The 21364-nt window shown below is 28.7% G+C and overlaps 1 protein-coding gene across 1 annotated transcript in view; it reads left to right on the plus strand.

The window, feature by feature from the left end:
- Positions 1 to 21364, plus strand: part of LOC143250371 (putative arginine--tRNA ligase, mitochondrial) — a 219331-nt gene that overhangs the window by 163403 nt on the left and 34564 nt on the right. The gene's annotated exons all lie outside the window — the stretch shown is intronic.

The following is a 21364-nucleotide window of genomic DNA, read 5'->3' on the forward strand; positions in this document are numbered from 1 at the left end:
AACAGTTGTACATATTGTTAGATTAGTAATATCGACACAGTATATAGTCTTGATAACAAAGATTTCAACAGTTGTACATATTGTTAGATTAGTAATATCGACACAGTATCTAGTCTTCGAAAGAAAGATTCCAAAAGTTGTGCATATTGTTAGATTAGTAATATCGACACAGTATATAGTCTTGGTAAGAAAGATTTCAACAGTTGTACATATTGTTAGATTAGTAATATCGACACAGTATATAGTCTTGATAACAAAGATTCAACAGTTGTACATATTGTTAGATTAGTAATATCGACACAGTATATAGTCTTGGTAAGAAAGATTTCAACAGTTGTACATATTGTTAGATTAGTAATATCGACACAGTATATAGTCTTGGTAAGAAAGATTTCAACAGTTGTACATATTGTTAGATTAGTAATATCGACACAGTATATAGTCTTGGTAAGAAAGATTAAACAGTTGTGCATATTGTTATATTAGTAATATCGACACAGTATAGTCTTCAAAACAAAGATTCCAACAGTTGAACATTTTGTTAGATTAGTAATATCGACACAGTATAAAGTCTTGGTAAGAAAGATTTCAACAGTTGTACATATTGTTAGATTAGTAATATCGACACAGTATATAGTCTTGGTAAGAAAGATTTCAACAGTTGTACATATTGTTAGATTAGTAATATCGACACAGTATATAGTCTTGATAAGAAAGATTTCAACAGTTGTACATATTGTTAGATTAGTAATATCGACACAGTATATAGTCTTGGTAAGAAAGATTTCAACAGTTGTACATATTGTTAGATTAGTAATATCGACACAGTATATAGTCTTGGTAAGAAAGATTTCAACAGTTGTACATATTGTTAGATTAGTAATATCGACACAGTATATAGTCTTGGTAAGAAAGATTTCAACAGTTGTACATATTGTTAGATTAGTAATATCGACACAGTATATAGTCTTGGTAAGAAAGATTTCAACAGTTGTACATATTGTTAGATTAGTAATATCGACACAGTATATAGTCTTGGTAAGAAAGATTTCAACAGTTGTACATATTGTTAGATTAGTAATATCGACACAGTATATAGTCTTGGTAAGAAAGATTTCAACAGTTGTACATATTGTTAGATTAGTAATATCGACACAGTATATAGTCTTGGTAAGAAAGATTTCAACAGTTGTACATATTGTTAGATTAGTAATATCGACACAGTATATAGTCTTGGTAAGAAAGATTTCAACAGTTGTACATATTGTTAGATTAGTAATATCGACACAGTATATAGTCTTGGTAAGAAAGATTTCAACAGTTGTACATATTGTTAGATTAGTAATATCGACACAGTATATAGTCTTGGTAAGAAAGATTCAACAGTTGTACATATTGTTAGATTAGTAATATCGACACAGTATATAGTCTTGGTAAGAAAGATTTCAACAGTTGTACATATTGTTAGATTAGTAATATCGACACAGTATATAGTCTTGGTAAGAAAGATTTCAACAGTTGTACATATTGTTAGATTAGTAATATCGACACAGTATCTAGTCTTCGAAAGAAAGATTCCAAAAGTTGTGCATATTGTTAGATTAGTAATATCAACAAAGTATATAGTCTTGGTAAGAAAGATTCCAACAGTTGTACATATTGTTAGATTAGTAATATCGACACAGTATATAGTCTTGGTAAGAAAGATTTCAACAGTTGTACATATTGTTAGATTAGTAATATCGACACAGTATATAGTCTTGGTAAGAAAGATTAAACAGTTGTGCATATTGTTATATTAGTAATATCGACACAGTACATAGTCTTGGTAAGAAAGATTTCAACAGTTGTACATATTGTTAGATTAGTAATATCGACACAGTATATAGTCTTGGTAAGAAAGATTTCAACAGTTGTACATATTGTTAGATTAGTAATATCGACACAGTTATAGTCTTGATAACAAAGATTTCAACAGTTGTACATATTGTTAGATTAGTAATATCGACACAGTATATAGTCTTGGTAAGAAAGATTTCAACAGTTGTACATATTGTTAGATTAGTAATATCGACACAGTATATAGTCTTGGTAAGAAAGATTTCAACAGTTGTACATATTGTTAGATTAGTAATATCGACACAGTATATAGTCTTGATAAGAAAGATTCAACAGTTCTACATATTGTTAGATTAGTAATATCGACACAGTATATAGTCTTGGTAAGAAAGATTTCAACAGTTGTACATATTGTTAGATTAGTAATATCGACACAGTATATAGTCTTGGTAAGAAAGATTTCAACAGTTGTACATATTGTTAGATTAGTAATATCGACACAGTATATAGTCTTGGTAAGAAAGATTTCAACAGTTGTACATATTGTTAGATTAGTAATATCGACACAGTATATAGTCTTGGTAAGAAAGATTTCAACAGTTGTACATATTGTTAGATTAGTAATATCGACACAGTATATAGTCTTGGTAAGAAAGATTTCAACAGTTGTACATATTGTTAGATTAGTAATATCGACACAGTATATAGTCTTGGTAAGAAAGATTTCAACAGTTGTACATATTGTTAGATTAGTAATATCGACACAGTATATAGTCTTGGTAAGAAAGATTCAACAGTTGTACATATTGTTAGATTAGTAATATCGACACAGTATATAGTCTTGGTAAGAAAGATTTCAACAGTTGTACATATTGTTAGATTAGTAATATCGACACAGTATATAGTCTTGGTAAGAAAGATTTCAACAGTTGTACATATTGTTAGATTAGTAATATCGACACAGTATATAGTCTTGGTAAGAAAGATTTCAACAGTTGTACATATTGTTAGATTAGTAATATCGACACAGTATATAGTCTTGGTAAGAAAGATTTCAACAGTTGTACATATTGTTAGATTAGTAATATCGACACAGTATATAGTCTTGGTAAGAAAGATTCAACAGTTGTACATATTGTTAGATTAGTAATATCGACACAGTATATAGTCTTGGTAAGAAAGATTTCAACAGTTGTACATATTGTTAGATTAGTAATATCGACACAGTATATAGTCTTGGTAAGAAAGATTTCAACAGTTGTACATATTGTTAGATTAGTAATATCGACACAGTATATAGTCTTGATAAGAAAGATTTCAACAGTTGTACATATTGTTAGATTAGTAATATCGACACAGAATATAGTCTTGGTAAGAAAGATTCAACAGTTGTGCATATTGTTAGATTAGTAATATCAACAAAGTATATAGTCTTGGTAAGAAAGATTCAACAGTTGTACATATTGTTAGATTAGTAATATCGACACAGTATATAGTCTTGGTAAGAAAGATTTCAACAGTTGTACATATTGTTAGATTAGTAATATCGACACAGTATATAGTCTTGGTAAGAAAGATTCAACAGTTGTACATATTGTTAGATTAGTAATATCGACACAGTATATAGTCTTGGTAAGAAAGATTCCAACAGTTGTACATATTGTTAGATTAGTAATATCGACACAGTATATAGTCTTGATAAGAAAGATTTCAACAGTTGTACATATTGTTAGATTAGTAATATCGACACAGTATATAGTCTTGGTAAGAAAGATTTCAACAGTTGTACATATTGTTAGATTAGTAATATCGACACAGTATATAGTCTTGGTAAGAAAGATTTCAACAGTTGTACATATTGTTAGATTAGTAATATCGACACAGTATATAGTCTTGGTAAGAAAGATTTCAACAGTTGTACATATTGTTAGATTAGTAATATCGACACAGTATATAGTCTTGGTAAGAAAGATTTCAACAGTTGTACATATTGTTAGATTAGTAATATCGACACAGTATATAGTCTTGGTAAGAAAGATTTCAACAGTTGTACATATTGTTAGATTAGTAATATCGACACAGTATATAGTCTTGGTAAGAAAGATTTCAACAGTTGTACATATTGTTAGATTAGTAATATCGACACAGTATATAGTCTTGGTAAGAAAGATTTCAACAGTTGTACATATTGTTAGATTAGTAATATCGACACAGTATATAGTCTTGGTAAGAAAGATTTCAACAGTTGTACATATTGTTAGATTAGTAATATCGACACAGTATATAGTCTTGGTAAGAAAGATTTCAACAGTTGTACATATTGTTAGATTAGTAATATCGACACAGTATATAGTCTTGGTAAGAAAGATTTCAACAGTTGTACATATTGTTAGATTAGTAATATCGACACAGTATATAGTCTTGGTAAGAAAGATTTCAACAGTTGTACATATTGTTAGATTAGTAATATCGACACAGTATATAGTCTTGATAAGAAAGATTTCAACAGTTGTACATATTGTTAGATTAGTAATATCGACACAGTATATAGTCTTGGTAAGAAAGATTTCAACAGTTGTACATATTGTTAGATTAGTAATATCGACACAGTATATAGTCTTGGTAAGAAAGATTTCAACAGTTGTACATATTGTTAGATTAGTAATATCGACACAGTATATAGTCTTGGTAAGAAAGATTTCAACAGTTGTACATATTGTTAGATTAGTAATATCGACACAGTATATAGTCTTGGTAAGAAAGATTCCAACAGTTGTACATATTGTTAGATTAGTAATATCGACACAGTATATAGTCTTGGTAAGAAAGATTTCAACAGTTGTACATATTGTTAGATTAGTAATATCGACACAGTATATAGTCTTGGTAAGAAAGATTTCAACAGTTGTACATATTGTTAGATTAGTAATATCGACACAGTATATAGTCTTGGTAAGAAAGATTTCAACAGTTGTACATATTGTTAGATTAGTAATATCGACACAGTATATAGTCTTGGTAAGAAAGATTTCAACAGTTGTACATATTGTTAGATTAGTAATATCGACACAGTATATAGTCTTGGTAAGAAAGATTTCAACAGTTGTACATATTGTTAGATTAGTAATATCGACACAGTATATAGTCTTGGTAAGAAAGATTTCAACAGTTGTACATATTGTTAGATTAGTAATATCGACACAGTATATAGTCTTGGTAAGAAAGATTTCAACAGTTGTACATATTGTTAGATTAGTAATATCGACACAGTATATAGTCTTGGTAAGAAAGATTCAACAGTTGTACATATTGTTAGATTAGTAATATCGACACAGTATATAGTCTTGGTAAGAAAGATTTCAACAGTTGTACATATTGTTAGATTAGTAATATCGACACAGTATATAGTCTTGGTAAGAAAGATTTCAACAGTTGTACATATTGTTAGATTAGTAATATCGACACAGTATATAGTCTTGGTAAGAAAGATTTCAACAGTTGTACATATTGTTAGATTAGTAATATCGACACAATATATAGTCTTGGTAAAAAAGATTAAACAGTTGTACATATTGTTAGATTAGTAATATCGACACAGTATATAGTCTTGATAAGAAAGATTTCAACAGTTGTGCATATTGTTAGATTAGTAATATCGACACAGTATATAGTCTTGGTAAGAAAGATTTCAACAGTTGTACATATTGTTAGATTAGTAATATCGACACAGTATATAGTCTTGATAACAAAGATTCAACAGTTGTACATATTGTTAGATTAGTAATATCGACACAGTATATAGTCTTGGTAAGAAAGATTTCAACAGTTGTACATATTGTTAGATTAGTAATATCGACACAGTATATAGTCTTGGTAAGAAAGATTTCAACAGTTGTACATATTGTTAGATTAGTAATATCGACACAGTATATAGTCTTGGTAAGAAAGATTTCAACAGTTGTACATATTGTTAGATTAGTAATATCGACACAGTATATAGTCTTGGTAAGAAAGATTCAACAGTTGTACATATTGTTAGATTAGTAATATCGACACAGTATATAGTCTTGGTAAGAAAGATTTCAACAGTTGTACATATTGTTAGATTAGTAATATCGACACAGTATATAGTCTTGGTAAGAAAGATTTCAACAGTTGTACATATTGTTAGATTAGTAATATCGACACAGTATATAGTCTTGGTAAGAAAGATTTCAACAGTTGTACATATTGTTAGATTAGTAATATCGACACAGTATATAGTCTTGGTAAGAAAGATTCAACAGTTGTACATATTGTTAGATTAGTAATATCGACACAGTATATAGTCTTGGTAAGAAAGATTTCAACAGTTGTACATATTGTTAGATTAGTAATATCGACACAGTATATAGTCTTGGTAAGAAAGATTTCAACAGTTGTACATATTGTTAGATTAGTAATATCGACACAGTATATAGTCTTGGTAAGAAAGATTCAACAGTTGTACATATTGTTAGATTAGTAATATCGACACAGTATATAGTCTTGGTAAGAAAGATTTCAACAGTTGTACATATTGTTAGATTAGTAATATCGACACAGTATATAGTCTTGGTAAGAAAGATTTCAACAGTTGTACATATTGTTAGATTAGTAATATCGACACAGTATATAGTCTTGATAAGAAAGATTCAACAATTGTACATATTGTTAGATTAGTAATATCGACACAGTATATAGTCTTGATAACAAAGATTTCAACAGTTGTACATATTGTTAGATTAGTAATATCGACACAGTATATAGTCTTGGTAAGAAAGATTCAACAGTTGTACATATTGTTAGATTAGTAATATCGACACAGTATATAGTCTTGGTAAGAAAGATTAAACAGTTGTGCATATTGTTAGATTAGTAATATCGACACAGTATATAGTCTTGATAAGAAAGATTTCAACAGTTGTACATATTGTTAGATTAGTAATATCGACACAGTATATAGTCTTGGTAAGAAAGATTTCAACAGTTGTACATATTGTTAGATTAGTAATATCGACACAGTATATAGTCTTGGTAAGAAAGATTTCAACAGTTGTACATATTGTTAGATTAGTAATATCGACACAGTATATAGTCTTGGTAAGAAAGATTTCAACAGTTGTACATATTGTTAGATTAGTAATATCGACACAATATATAGTCTTGGTAAGAAAGATTTCAACAGTTGTACATATTGTTAGATTAGTAATATCGACACATATATATAGTCTTGGTAAGAAAGATTTCAACAGTTGTACATATTGTTAGATTAGTAATATCGACACAGTATATAGTCTTGGTAAGAAAGATTCAACAGTTGTACATATTGTTAGATTAGTAATATCGACACAGTATATAGTCTTGATAAAAAAGATTCAACAGTTGTACATATTGTTAGATTAGTAATATCGACACAGTATATAGTCTTGATAACAAAGATTTCAACAGTTGTGCATATTGTTAGATTAGTAATATCGACACAGTATATAGTCTTGGTAAGAAAGATTCAACAGTTGTACATATTGTTAGATTAGTAATATCGACACAGTATATAGTCTTGGTAAGAAAGATTAAACAGTTGTACATATTGTTATATTAGTAATATCGACACAGTATATAGTCTTGGTAAGAAAGATTCCAACAGTTGTACATATTGTTAGATTAGTAATATCGACACAGTATATAGTCTTGGTAAGAAAGATTCAACAGTTGTACATATTGTTAGATTAGTAATATCGACACAGTATATAGTCTTGGTAAGAAAGATTAAACAGTTGTGCATATTGTTATATTAGTAATATCGACACAATACATAGTCTTGGTAAGAAAGATTCAACAGTTGTACATATTGTTAAATTAGTAATATCGACACAGCATAAAGTCTTGGTAAGAAAGATTTCAACAGTTGTACATATTGTTAGATTAGTAATATCGACACAGTATATAGTCTTGGTAAGAAAGATTTCAACAGTTGTACATATTGTTAGATTAGTAATATCGACACAGTATATAGTCTTGGTAAGAAAGATTTCAACAGTTGTACATATTGTTAGATTAGTAATATCGACACAGTATATAGTCTTGGTAAGAAAGATTAAACAGTTGTGCATATTGTTATATTAGTAATATCGACACAGTACATAGTCTTGGTAAGAAAGATTTCAACAGTTGTACATATTGTTAGATTAGTAATATCGACACAGTATATAGTCTTGATAAGAAAGATTAAACAGTTGTACATATTGTTAGATTAGTAATATCGACACAGTATATAGTCTTGGTAAGAAAGATTTCAACAGTTGTACATATTGTTAGATTAGTAGTATCGACACAGTATATAGTCTTGGTAAGAAAGATTTGAACAGTTGTACATATTGTTAGATTAGTAATATCGACACAGTATATAGTCTTGATAAGAAAGATTTCAACAGTTGTACATATTGTTAGATTAGTAATATCGACACAGTATATAGTCTTGGTAAGAAAGATTTCAACAGTTGTACATATTGTTAGATTAGTAATATCGACACAGTATATAGTCTTGGTAAGAAAGATTTCAACAGTTGTACATATTGTTAGATTAGTAATATCGACACAGTATATAGTCTTGGTAAGAAAGATTTCAACAGTTGTACATATTGTTAGATTAGTAATATCGACACAGTATATAGTCTTGGTAAGAAAGATTCAACAGTTGTACATATTGTTAGATTAGTAATATCGACACAGTATATAGTCTTGGTAAGAAAGATTTCAACAGTTGTACATATTGTTAGATTAGTAATATCGACACAGTATATAGTCTTGGTAAGAAAGATTTCAACAGTTGTACATATTGTTAGATTAGTAATATCGACACAGTATATAGTCTTGGTAAGAAAGATTTCAACAGTTGTACATATTGTTAGATTAGTAATATCGACACAGTATATAGTCTTGGTAAGAAAGATTTCAACAGTTGTACATATTGTTAGATTAGTAATATCGACACAGTATATAGTCTTGGTAAGAAAGATTCCAAAAGTTGTACATATTGTTAGATTAGTAACATCAACACAGTATATAATCTTGGTAAGAAAGATTTCAACAGTTCTACATATTGTTAGATTAGTAATATCGACACAGTATATAGTCTTGGTAAGAAAGATTCAACAGTTGTACATATTGTTAGATTAGTAATATCGACACAGTATATAGTCTTGGTAAGAAAGATTTCAACAGTTGTACATATTGTTAGATTAGTAATATCGACACAGTATATAGTCTTGGTAAGAAAGATTCAACAGTTGTACATATTGTTAGATTAGTAATATCGACACAGTATATAGTCTTGGTAAGAAAGATTTAAACAGTTGTACATATTGTTAGATTAGTAATATCGACACAGTATATAGTCTTGGTAAGAAAGATTTCAACAGTTGTACATATTGTTAGATTAGTAATATCGACACAGTATATAGTCTTGGTAAGAAAGATTTCAACAGTTGTACATATTGTTAGATTAGTAATATCGACACAATATATAGTCTTGGTAAGAAAGATTAAACAGTTGTACATATTGTCAGATTAGTAATATCGACACAGTATATAGTCTTGGTAAGAAAGATTTCAACAGTTGTACATATTGTTAGATTAGTAATATCGACACAGTATATAGTCTTGGTAAGAAAGATTTCAACAGTTGTACATATTGTTAGATTAGTAATATCGACACAGTATATAGTCTTGATAACAAAGATTCAACAGTTGTACATATTGTTAGATTAGTAATATCGAAACAGTATATAGTTTGGTAAGAAAGATTTCAACAGTTGTACATATTGTTAGATTAGTAATATCGACACAGTATATAGTCTTGGTAAGAAAGATTTCAACAGTTGTACATATTGTTAGATTAGTAATATCGACACAGTATATAGTCTTGGTAAGAAAGATTTCAACAGTTGTACATATTGTTAGATTAGTAATATCGACACAGTATATAGTCTTGGTAAGAAAGATTTCAACAGTTGTACATATTGTTAGATTAGTAATATCGACACAGTATATAGTCTTGGTAAGAAAGATTTCAACAGTTGTACATATTGTTAGATTAGTAATATCGACACAGTATATAGTCTTGGTAAGAAAGATTTCAACAGTTGTACATATTGTTAGATTAGTAATATCGACACAGTATATAGTCTTGGTAAGAAAGATTTCAACAGTTGTACATATTGTTAGATTAGTAATATCGACACAGTATATAGTCTTGGTAAGAAAGATTTCAACAGTTGTACATATTGTTAGATTAGTAATATCGACACAGTATATAGTCTTGGTAAGAAAGATTTCAACAGTTGTACATATTGTTAGATTAGTAATATCGACACAGTATATAGTCTTGATAAGAAAGATTCAACAGTTCTACATATTGTTAGATTAGTATATCGACACAGTATATAGTCTTGGTAAGAAAGATTTCAACAGTTGTACATATTGTTAGATTAGTAATATCGACACAGTATATAGTCTTGGTAAGAAAGATTCAACAGTTTTACATATTGTTAGATTAGTAATATCGACACAGTATATAGTCTTGGTAAGAAAGATTAAACAGTTGTGCATATTGTTAGATTAGTAATATCGACACAGTATATAGTCTTGGTAAGAAAGATTTCAACAGTTGTACATATTGTTAGATTAGTAATATCGACACAGTATATAGTCTTGGTAAGAAAGATTTCAACAGTTGTACATATTGTTAGATTAGTAATATCGACACAGTATATAGTCTTGGTAAGAAAGATTTCAACAGTTGTACATATTGTTAGATTAGTAATATCGACACAGTATATAGTCTTGGTAAGAAAGATTTCAACAGTTGTACATATTGTTAGATTAGTAATATCGACACAGTATATAGTCTTGGTAAGAAAGATTTCAACAGTTGTACATATTGTTAGATTAGTAATATCGACACAGTATATAGTCTTGGTAAGAAAGATTTCAACAGTTGTACATATTGTTAGATTAGTAATATCGACACAGTATATAGTCTTGGTAAGAAAGATTCAACAGTTGTACATATTGTTAGATTAGTAATATCGACACAGTATATAGTCTTGGTAAGAAAGATTTCAACAGTTGTACATATTGTTAGATTAGTAATATCGACACAGTATATAGTCTTGATAAGAAAGATTTCAACAGTTGTACATATTGTTAGATTAGTAATATCGACACAGTATATAGTCTTGGTAAGAAAGATTTCAACAGTTGTACATATTGTTAGATTAGTAATATCGACACAGTATATAGTCTTGGTAAGAAAGATTTCAACAGTTGTACATATTGTTAGATTAGTAATATCGACACAGTATATAGTCTTGGTAAGAAAGATTTCAACAGTTGTACATATTGTTAGATTAGTAATATCGACACAGTATATAGTCTTGGTAAGAAAGATTTCAACAGTTGTACATATTGTTAGATTAGTAATATCGACACAGTATATAGTCTTGGTAAGAAAGATTCAACAGTTGTACATATTGTTAGATTAGTAATATCGACACAGTATATAGTCTTGGTAAGAAAGATTTCAACAGTTGTACATATTGTTAGATTAGTAATATCGACACAGTATATAGTCTTGGTAAGAAAGATTTCAACAGTTGTACATATTGTTAGATTAGTAATATCGACACAGTATATAGTCTTGGTAAGAAAGATTTCAACAGTTGTACATATTGTTAGATTAGTAATATCGACACAGTATATAGTCTTGGTAAGAAAGATTTCAACAGTTGTACATATTGTTAGATTAGTAATATCGACACAGTATATAGTCTTGGTAAGAAAGATTTCAACAGTTGTACATATTGTTAGATTAGTAATATCGACACAGTATATAGTCTTGGTAAGAAAGATTTCAACAGTTGTACATATTGTTAGATTAGTAATATCGACACAGTATATAGTCTTGGTAAGAAAGATTTCAACAGTTGTACATATTGTTAGATTAGTAATATCGACACAGTATATAGTCTTGGTAAGAAAGATTTCAACAGTTGTACATATTGTTAGATTAGTAATATCGACACAGTATATAGTCTTGGTAAGAAAGATTTCAACAGTTGTACATATTGTTAGATTAGTAATATCGACACAGTATATAGTCTTGGTAAGAAAGATTTCAACAGTTGTACATATTGTTAGATTAGTAATATCGACACAGTATATAGTCTTGGTAAGAAAGATTTCAACAGTTGTACATATTGTTAGATTAGTAATATCGACACAGTATATAGTCTTGGTAAGAAAGATTTCAACAGTTGTACATATTGTTAGATTAGTAATATCGACACAGTATATAGTCTTGGTAAGAAAGATTTCAACAGTTGTACATATTGTTAGATTAGTAATATCGACACAGTATATAGTCTTGGTAAGAAAGATTTCAACAGTTGTACATATTGTTAGATTAGTAATATCGACACAGTATATAGTCTTGGTAAGAAAGATTTCAACAGTTGTACATATTGTTAGATTAGTAATATCGACACAGTATATAGTCTTGGTAAGAAAGATTTCAACAGTTGTACATATTGTTAGATTAGTAATATCGACACAGTATATAGTCTTGGTAAGAAAGATTTCAACAGTTGTACATATTGTTAGATTAGTAATATCGACACAGTATATAGTCTTGGTAAGAAAGATTTCAACAGTTGTACATATTGTTAGATTAGTAATATCGACACAGTATATAGTCTTGGTAAGAAAGATTTCAACAGTTGTACATATTGTTAGATTAGTAATATCGACACAGTATATAGTCTTGGTAAGAAAGATTTCAACAGTTGTACATATTGTTAGATTAGTAATATCGACACAGTATATAGTCTTGGTAAGAAAGATTTCAACAGTTGTACATATTGTTAGATTAGTAATATCGACACAGTATATAGTCTTGGTAAGAAAGATTTCAACAGTTGTACATATTGTTAGATTAGTAATATCGACACAGTATATAGTCTTGGTAAGAAAGATTTCAACAGTTGTACATATTGTTAGATTAGTAATATCGACACAGTATATAGTCTTGGTAAGAAAGATTTCAACAGTTGTACATATTGTTAGATTAGTAATATCGACACAGTATATAGTCTTGGTAAGAAAGATTTCAACAGTTGTACATATTGTTAGATTAGTAATATCGACACAGTATATAGTCTTGGTAAGAAAGATTTCAACAGTTGTACATATTGTTAGATTAGTAATATCGACACAGTATATAGTCTTGGTAAGAAAGATTTCAACAGTTGTACATATTGTTAGATTAGTAATATCGACACAGTATATAGTCTTGGTAAGAAAGATTTCAACAGTTGTACATATTGTTAGATTAGTAATATCGACACAGTATATAGTCTTGGTAAGAAAGATTTCAACAGTTGTACATATTGTTAGATTAGTAATATCGACACAGTATATAGTCTTGGTAAGAAAGATTTCAACAGTTGTACATATTGTTAGATTAGTAATATCGACACAGTATATAGTCTTGGTAAGAAAGATTTCAACAGTTGTACATATTGTTAGATTAGTAATATCGACACAGTATATAGTCTTGGTAAGAAAGATTTCAACAGTTGTACATATTGTTAGATTAGTAATATCGACACAGTATATAGTCTTGGTAAGAAAGATTTCAACAGTTGTACATATTGTTAGATTAGTAATATCGACACAGTATATAGTCTTGGTAAGAAAGATTTCAACAGTTGTACATATTGTTAGATTAGTAATATCGACACAGTATATAGTCTTGGTAAGAAAGATTTCAACAGTTGTACATATTGTTAGATTAGTAATATCGACACAGTATATAGTCTTGGTAAGAAAGATTTCAACAGTTGTACATATTGTTAGATTAGTAATATCGACACAGTATATAGTCTTGGTAAGAAAGATTTCAACAGTTGTACATATTGTTAGATTAGTAATATCGACACAGTATATAGTCTTGGTAAGAAAGATTCAACAGTTGTACATATTGTTAGATTAGTAATATCGACACAGTATATAGTCTTGGTAAGAAAGATTTCAACAGTTGTACATATTGTTAGATTAGTAATATCGACACAGTATATAGTCTTGGTAAGAAAGATTTCAACAGTTGTACATATTGTTAGATTAGTAATATCGACACAGTATATAGTCTTGGTAAGAAAGATTTCAACAGTTGTACATATTGTTAGATTAGTAATATCGACACAGTATATAGTCTTGGTAAGAAAGATTTCAACAGTTGTACATATTGTTAGATTAGTAATATCGACACAGTATATAGTCTTGGTAAGAAAGATTTCAACAGTTGTACATATTGTTAGATTAGTAATATCGACACAGTATATAGTCTTGGTAAGAAAGATTTCAACAGTTGTACATATTGTTAGATTAGTAATATCGACACAGTATATAGTCTTGGTAAGAAAGATTTCAACAGTTGTACATATTGTTAGATTAGTAATATCGACACAGTATATAGTCTTGGTAAGAAAGATTTCAACAGTTGTACATATTGTTAGATTAGTAATATCGACACAGTATATAGTCTTGGTAAGAAAGATTTCAACAGTTGTACATATTGTTAGATTAGTAATATCGACACAGTATATAGTCTTGGTAAGAAAGATTTCAACAGTTGTACATATTGTTAGATTAGTAATATCGACACAGTATATAGTCTTGGTAAGAAAGATTTCAACAGTTGTACATATTGTTAGATTAGTAATATCGACACAGTATATAGTCTTGGTAAGAAAGATTTCAACAGTTGTACATATTGTTAGATTAGTAATATCGACACAGTATATAGTCTTGGTAAGAAAGATTTCAACAGTTGTACATATTGTTAGATTAGTAATATCGACACAGTATATAGTCTTGGTAAGAAAGATTTCAACAGTTGTACATATTGTTAGATTAGTAATATCGACACAGTATATAGTCTTGGTAAGAAAGATTTCAACAGTTGTACATATTGTTAGATTAGTAATATCGACACAGTATATAGTCTTGGTAAGAAAGATTTCAACAGTTGTACATATTGTTAGATTAGTAATATCGACACAGTATATAGTCTTGGTAAGAAAGATTTCAACAGTTGTACATATTGTTAGATTAGTAATATCGACACAGTATATAGTCTTGGTAAGAAAGATTTCAACAGTTGTACATATTGTTAGATTAGTAATATCGACACAGTATATAGTCTTGGTAAGAAAGATTTCAACAGTTGTACATATTGTTAGATTAGTAATATCGACACAGTATATAGTCTTGGTAAGAAAGATTTCAACAGTTGTACATATTGTTAGATTAGTAATATCGACACAGTATATAGTCTTGGTAAGAAAGATTTCAACAGTTGTACATATTGTTAGATTAGTAATATCGACACAGTATATAGTCTTGATAACAAAGATTTCAACAGTTGTACATATTGTTAGATTAGTAATATCGACACAGTATATAGTCTTGGTAAGAAAGATTTCAACAGTTGTACATATTGTTAGATTAGTAATATCGACACAGTATATAGTCTTGGTAAGAAAGATTTCAACAGTTGTACATATTGTTAGATTAGTAATATCGACACAGTATATAGTCTTGGTAAGAAAGATTTCAACAGTTGTACATATTGTTAGATTAGTAATATCGACACAGTATATAGTCTTGGTAAGAAAGATTTCAACAGTTGTACATATTGTTAGATTAGTAATATCGACACAGTATATAGTCTTGGTAAGAAAGATTTCAACAGTTGTACATATTGTTAGATTAGTAATATCGACACAGTATATAGTCTTGGTAAGAAAGATTTCAACAGTTGTACATATTGTTAGATTAGTAATATCGACACAGTATATAGTCTTGGTAAGAAAGATTTCAACAGTTGTACATATTGTTAGATTAGTAATATCGACACAGTATATAGTCTTGGTAAGAAAGATTTCAACAGTTGTACATATTGTTAGATTAGTAATATCGACACAGTATATAGTCTTGGTAAGAAAGATTTCAACAGTTGTACATATTGTTAGATTAGTAATATCGACACAGTATATCGACACAGTATATAGTCTTGGTAAGAAAGATTTCAACAGTTGTACATATTGTTAGATTAGTAATATCGACACAGTATATAGTCTTGGTAAGAAAGATTTCAACAGTTGTACATATTGTTAGATTAGTAATATCGACACAGTATATAGTCTTGGTAAGAAAGATTTCAACAGTTGTACATATTGTTAGATTAGTAATATCGACACAGTATATAGTCTTGGTAAGAAAGATTCAACAGTTGTACATATTGTTAGATTAGTAATATCGACACAGTATATAGTCTTGGTAAGAAAGATTTCAACAGTTGTACATATTGTTAGATTAGTAATATCGACACAGTATATAGTCTTGGTAAGAAAGATTTCAACAGTTGTACATATTGTTAGATTAGTAATATCGACACAGTATATAGTCTTGGTAAGAAAGATTTCAACAGTTGTACATATTGTTAGATTAGTAATATCGACACAGTATATAGTCTTGGTAAGAAAGATTTCAACAGTTGTACATATTGTTAGATTAGTAATATCGACACAGTATATAGTCTTGGTAAGAAAGATTCAACAGTTGTACATATTGTTAGATTAGTAATATCGACACAGTATATAGTCTTGGTAAGAAAGATTTCAACAGTTGTACATATTGTTAGATTAGTAATATCGACACAGTATATAGTCTTGGTAAGAAAGATTTCAACAGTTGTACATATTGTTAGATTAGTAATATCGACACAGTATATAGTCTTGGTAAGAAAGATTTCAACAGTTGTACATATTGTTAGATTAGTAATATCGACACAGTATATAGTCTTGGTAAGAAAGATTTCAACAGTTGTACATATTGTTAGATTAGTAATATCGACACAGTATATAGTCTTGGTAAGAAAGATTCAACAGTTGTACATATTGTTAGATTAGTAATATCGACACAGTATATAGTCTTGGTAAGAAAGATTTCAACAGTTGTACATATTGTTAGATTAGTAATATCGACACAGTATATAGTCTTGGTAAGAAAGATTTCAACAGTTGTACATATTGTTAGATTAGTAATATCGACACAGTATATAGTCTTGGTAAGAAAGATTTCAACAGTTGTACATATTGTTAGATTAGTAATATCGACACAGTATATAGTCTTGGTAAGAAAGATTTCAACAGTTGTACATATTGTTAGATTAGTAATATCGACACAGTATATAGTCTTGGTAAGAAAGATTTCAACAGTTGTACATATTGTTAGATTAGTAATATCGACACAGTATATAGTCTTGGTAAGAAAGATTTCAACAGTTGTACATATTGTTAGATTAGTAATATCGACACAGTATATAGTCTTGGTAAGAAAGATTCAACAGTTGTACATATTGTTAGATTAGTAATATCGACACAGTATATAGTCTTGGTAAGAAAGATTTCAACAGTTGTACATATTGTTAGATTAGTAATATCGACACAGTATATAGTCTTGGTAAGAAAGATTTCAACAGTTGTACATATTGTTAGATTAGTAATATCGACACAGTATATAGTCTTGGTAAGAAAGATTTCAACAGTTGTACATATTGTTAGATTAGTAATATCGACACAGTATATAGTCTTGGTAAGAAAGATTTCAACAGTTGTACATATTGTTAGATTAGTAATATCGACACAGTATATAGTCTTGGTAAGAAAGATTTCAACAGTTGTACATATTGTTAGATTAGTAATATCGACACAGTATATAGTCTTGGTAAGAAAGATTTCAACAGTTGTACATATTGTTAGATTAGTAATATCGACACAGTATATAGTCTTGGTAAGAAAGATTTCAACAGTTGTACATATTGTTAGATTAGTAATATCGACACAGTATATAGTCTTGGTAAGAAAGATTTCAACAGTTGTACATATTGTTAGATTAGTAATATCGACACAGTATATAGTCTTGGTAAGAAAGATTTCAACAGTTGTACATATTGTTAGATTAGTAATATCGACACAGTATATAGTCTTGGTAAGAAAGATTCAACAGTTGTACATATTGTTAGATTAGTAATATCGACACAGTATATAGTCTTGGTAAGAAAGATTTCAACAGTTGTACATATTGTTAGATTAGTAATATCGACACAGTATATAGTCTTGGTAAGAAAGATTTCAACAGTTGTACATATTGTTAGATTAGTAATATCGACACAGTATATAGTCTTGGTAAGAAAGATTTCAACAGTTGTACATATTGTTAGATTAGTAATATCGACACAGTATATAGTCTTGGTAAGAAAGATTTCAACAGTTGTACATATTGTTAGATTAGTAATATCGACACAGTATATAGTCTTGGTAAGAAAGATTTCAACAGTTGTACATATTGTTAGATTAGTAATATCGACACAGTATATAGTCTTGGTAAGAAAGATTTCAACAGTTGTACATATTGTTAGATTAGTAATATCGACACAGTATATAGTCTTGGTAAGAAAGATTTCAACAGTTGTACATATTGTTAGATTAGTAATATCGACACAGTATATAGTCTTGGTAAGAAAGATTTCAACAGTTGTACATATTGTTAGATTAGTAATATCGACACAGTATATAGTCTTGGTAAGAAAGATTTCAACAGTTGTACATATTGTTAGATTAGTAATATCGACACAGTATATAGTCTTGGTAAGAAAGATTTCAACAGTTGTACATATTGTTAGATTAGTAATATCGACACAGTATATAGTCTTGGTAAGAAAGATTTCAACAGTTGTACATATTGTTAGATTAGTAATATCGACACAGTATATAGTCTTGGTAAGAAAAATTTCAACAGTTGTACATATTGTTAGATTAGTAATATCGACACAGTATATAGTCTTGGTAAGAAAGATTTCAACAGTTGTACATATTGTTAGATTAGTAATATCGACACAGTATATAGTCTTGGTAAGAAAGATTTCAACAGTTGTACATATTGTTAGATTAGTAATATCGACACAGTATATAGTCTTGGTAAGAAAGATTCAACAGTTGTACATATTGTTAGATTAGTAATATCGACACAGTATATAGTCTTGGTAAGAAAGATTTCAACAGTTGTACATATTGTTAGATTAGTAATATCGACACAGTATATAGTCTTGGTAAGAAAGATTTCAACAGTTGTACATATTGTTAGATTAGTAATATCGACACAGTATATAGTCTTGGTAAGAAAGATTTCAACAGTTGTACATATTGTTAGATTAGTAATATCGACACAGTATATAGTCTTGGTAAGAAAGATTTCAACAGTTGTACATATTGTTAGATTAGTAATATCGACACAGTATATAGTCTTGGTAAGAAAGATTTCAACAGTTGTACATATTGTTAGATTAGTAATATCGACACAGTATATAGTCTTGGTAAGAAAGATTTCAACAGTTGTACATATTGTTAGATTAGTAATATCGACACAGTATATAGTCTTGGGTAAGATTTCAACAGTTGTACATATTGTTAGATTAGTAATATCGACACAGTATATAGTCTTGGTAAGAAAGATTTCAACAGTTGTACATATTGTTAGATTAGTAATATCGACACAGTATATAGTCTTGGTAAGAAAGATTTCAACAGTTGTACATATTGTTAGATTAGTAATATCGACACAGTATATAGTCTTGGTAAGAAAGATTTCAACAGTTGTACATATTGTTAGATTAGTAATATCGACACAGTATATAGTCTTGGTAAGAAAGATTTCAACAGTTGTACATATTGTTAGATTAGTAATATCGACACAGTATATAGTCTTGGTAAGAAAGATTTCAACAGTTGTACATATTGTTAGATTAGTAATATCGACACAGTATATAGTCTTGGTAAGAAAGATTTCAACAGTTGTACATATTGTTAGATTAGTAATATCGACACAGTATATAGTCTTGGTAAGAAAGATTTCAACAGTTGTACATATTGTTAGATTAGTAATATCGACACAGTATATAGTCTTGGTAAGAAAGATTTCAACAGTTGTACATATTGTTAGATTAGTAATATCGACACAGTATATAGTCTTGGTAAGAAAGATTTCAACAGTTGTACATATTGTTAGATTAGTAATATCGACACAGTATATAGTCTTGGTAAGAAAGATTTCAACAGTTGTACATATTGTTAGATTAGTAATATCGACACAGTATATAGTCTTGGTAAGAAAGATTTCAACAGTTGTACATATTGTTAGATTAGTAATATCGACACAGTATATAGTCTTGGTAAGAAAGATTTCAACAGTTGTACATATTGTTAGATTAGTAATATCGACACAGTATATAGTCTTGGTAAGAAAGATTTCAACAGTTGTACATATTGTTAGATTAGTAATATCGACACAGTATATAGTCTTGGTAAGAAAGATTTCAACAGTTGTACATATTGTTAGATTAGTAATATCGACACAGTATATAGTCTTGGTAAGAAAGATTTCAACAGTTGTACATATTGTTATATTGTTAGATTAGTAATATCGACACAGTATATAGTCTTGGTAAGAAAGATTTCAACAGTTGTACATATTGTTAGATTAGTAATATCGACACAGTATATAGTCTTGGTAAGAAAGATTTCAACAGTTGTACATATTGTTAGATTAGTAATATCGACACAGTATATAGTCTTGGTAAGAAAGATTTCAACAGTTGTACATATTGTTAGATTAGTAATATCGACACAGTATATAGTCTTGGTAAGAAAGATTTCAACAGTTGTACATATTGTTAGATTAGTAATATCGACACAGTATATAGTCTTGGTAAGAAAGATTCAACAGTTGTACATATTGTTAGATTAGTAATATCGACACAGTATATAGTCTTGGTAAGAAAGATTTCAACAGTTGTACATATTGTTAGATTAGTAATATCGACACAGTATATAGTCTTGGTAAGAAAGATTCAACAGTTGTACATATTGTTAGATTAGTAATATCGACACATTATATATAGTCTTGGTAAGAAAGATTTCAACAGTTGTACATATTGTTAGATTAGTAATATCGACACAGTATATAGTCTTGGTAAGAAAAAAGATTAAACAGTTGTACATATTGTTAGATTAGTAATATCGACACAGTATATAGTCTTGGTAAGAAAGATTTCAACAGTTGTACATATTGTTAGATTAGTAATATCGACACAGTATATAAAGTCTTGGTAAGAAAGATTTCAACAGTTGTACATATTGTTAGATTAGTAATATCGACACAGTATATAGTCTTGGTAAGAAAGATTTCAACAGTTGTACATATTGTTAGATTAGTAATATCGACACAGTATATAGTCTTGGTAAGAAAGATTTCAACAGTTGTACATATTGTTAGATTAGTAATATCGACACAGTATATATAGTCTTGGTAAGAAAGATTTCAACAG

Source organism: Tachypleus tridentatus, chromosome 5, assembly GCF_004210375.1.
Source record: "Tachypleus tridentatus isolate NWPU-2018 chromosome 5, ASM421037v1, whole genome shotgun sequence".
NCBI classification, from domain to species: Eukaryota; Metazoa; Arthropoda; class Merostomata; order Xiphosura; family Limulidae; genus Tachypleus; species Tachypleus tridentatus.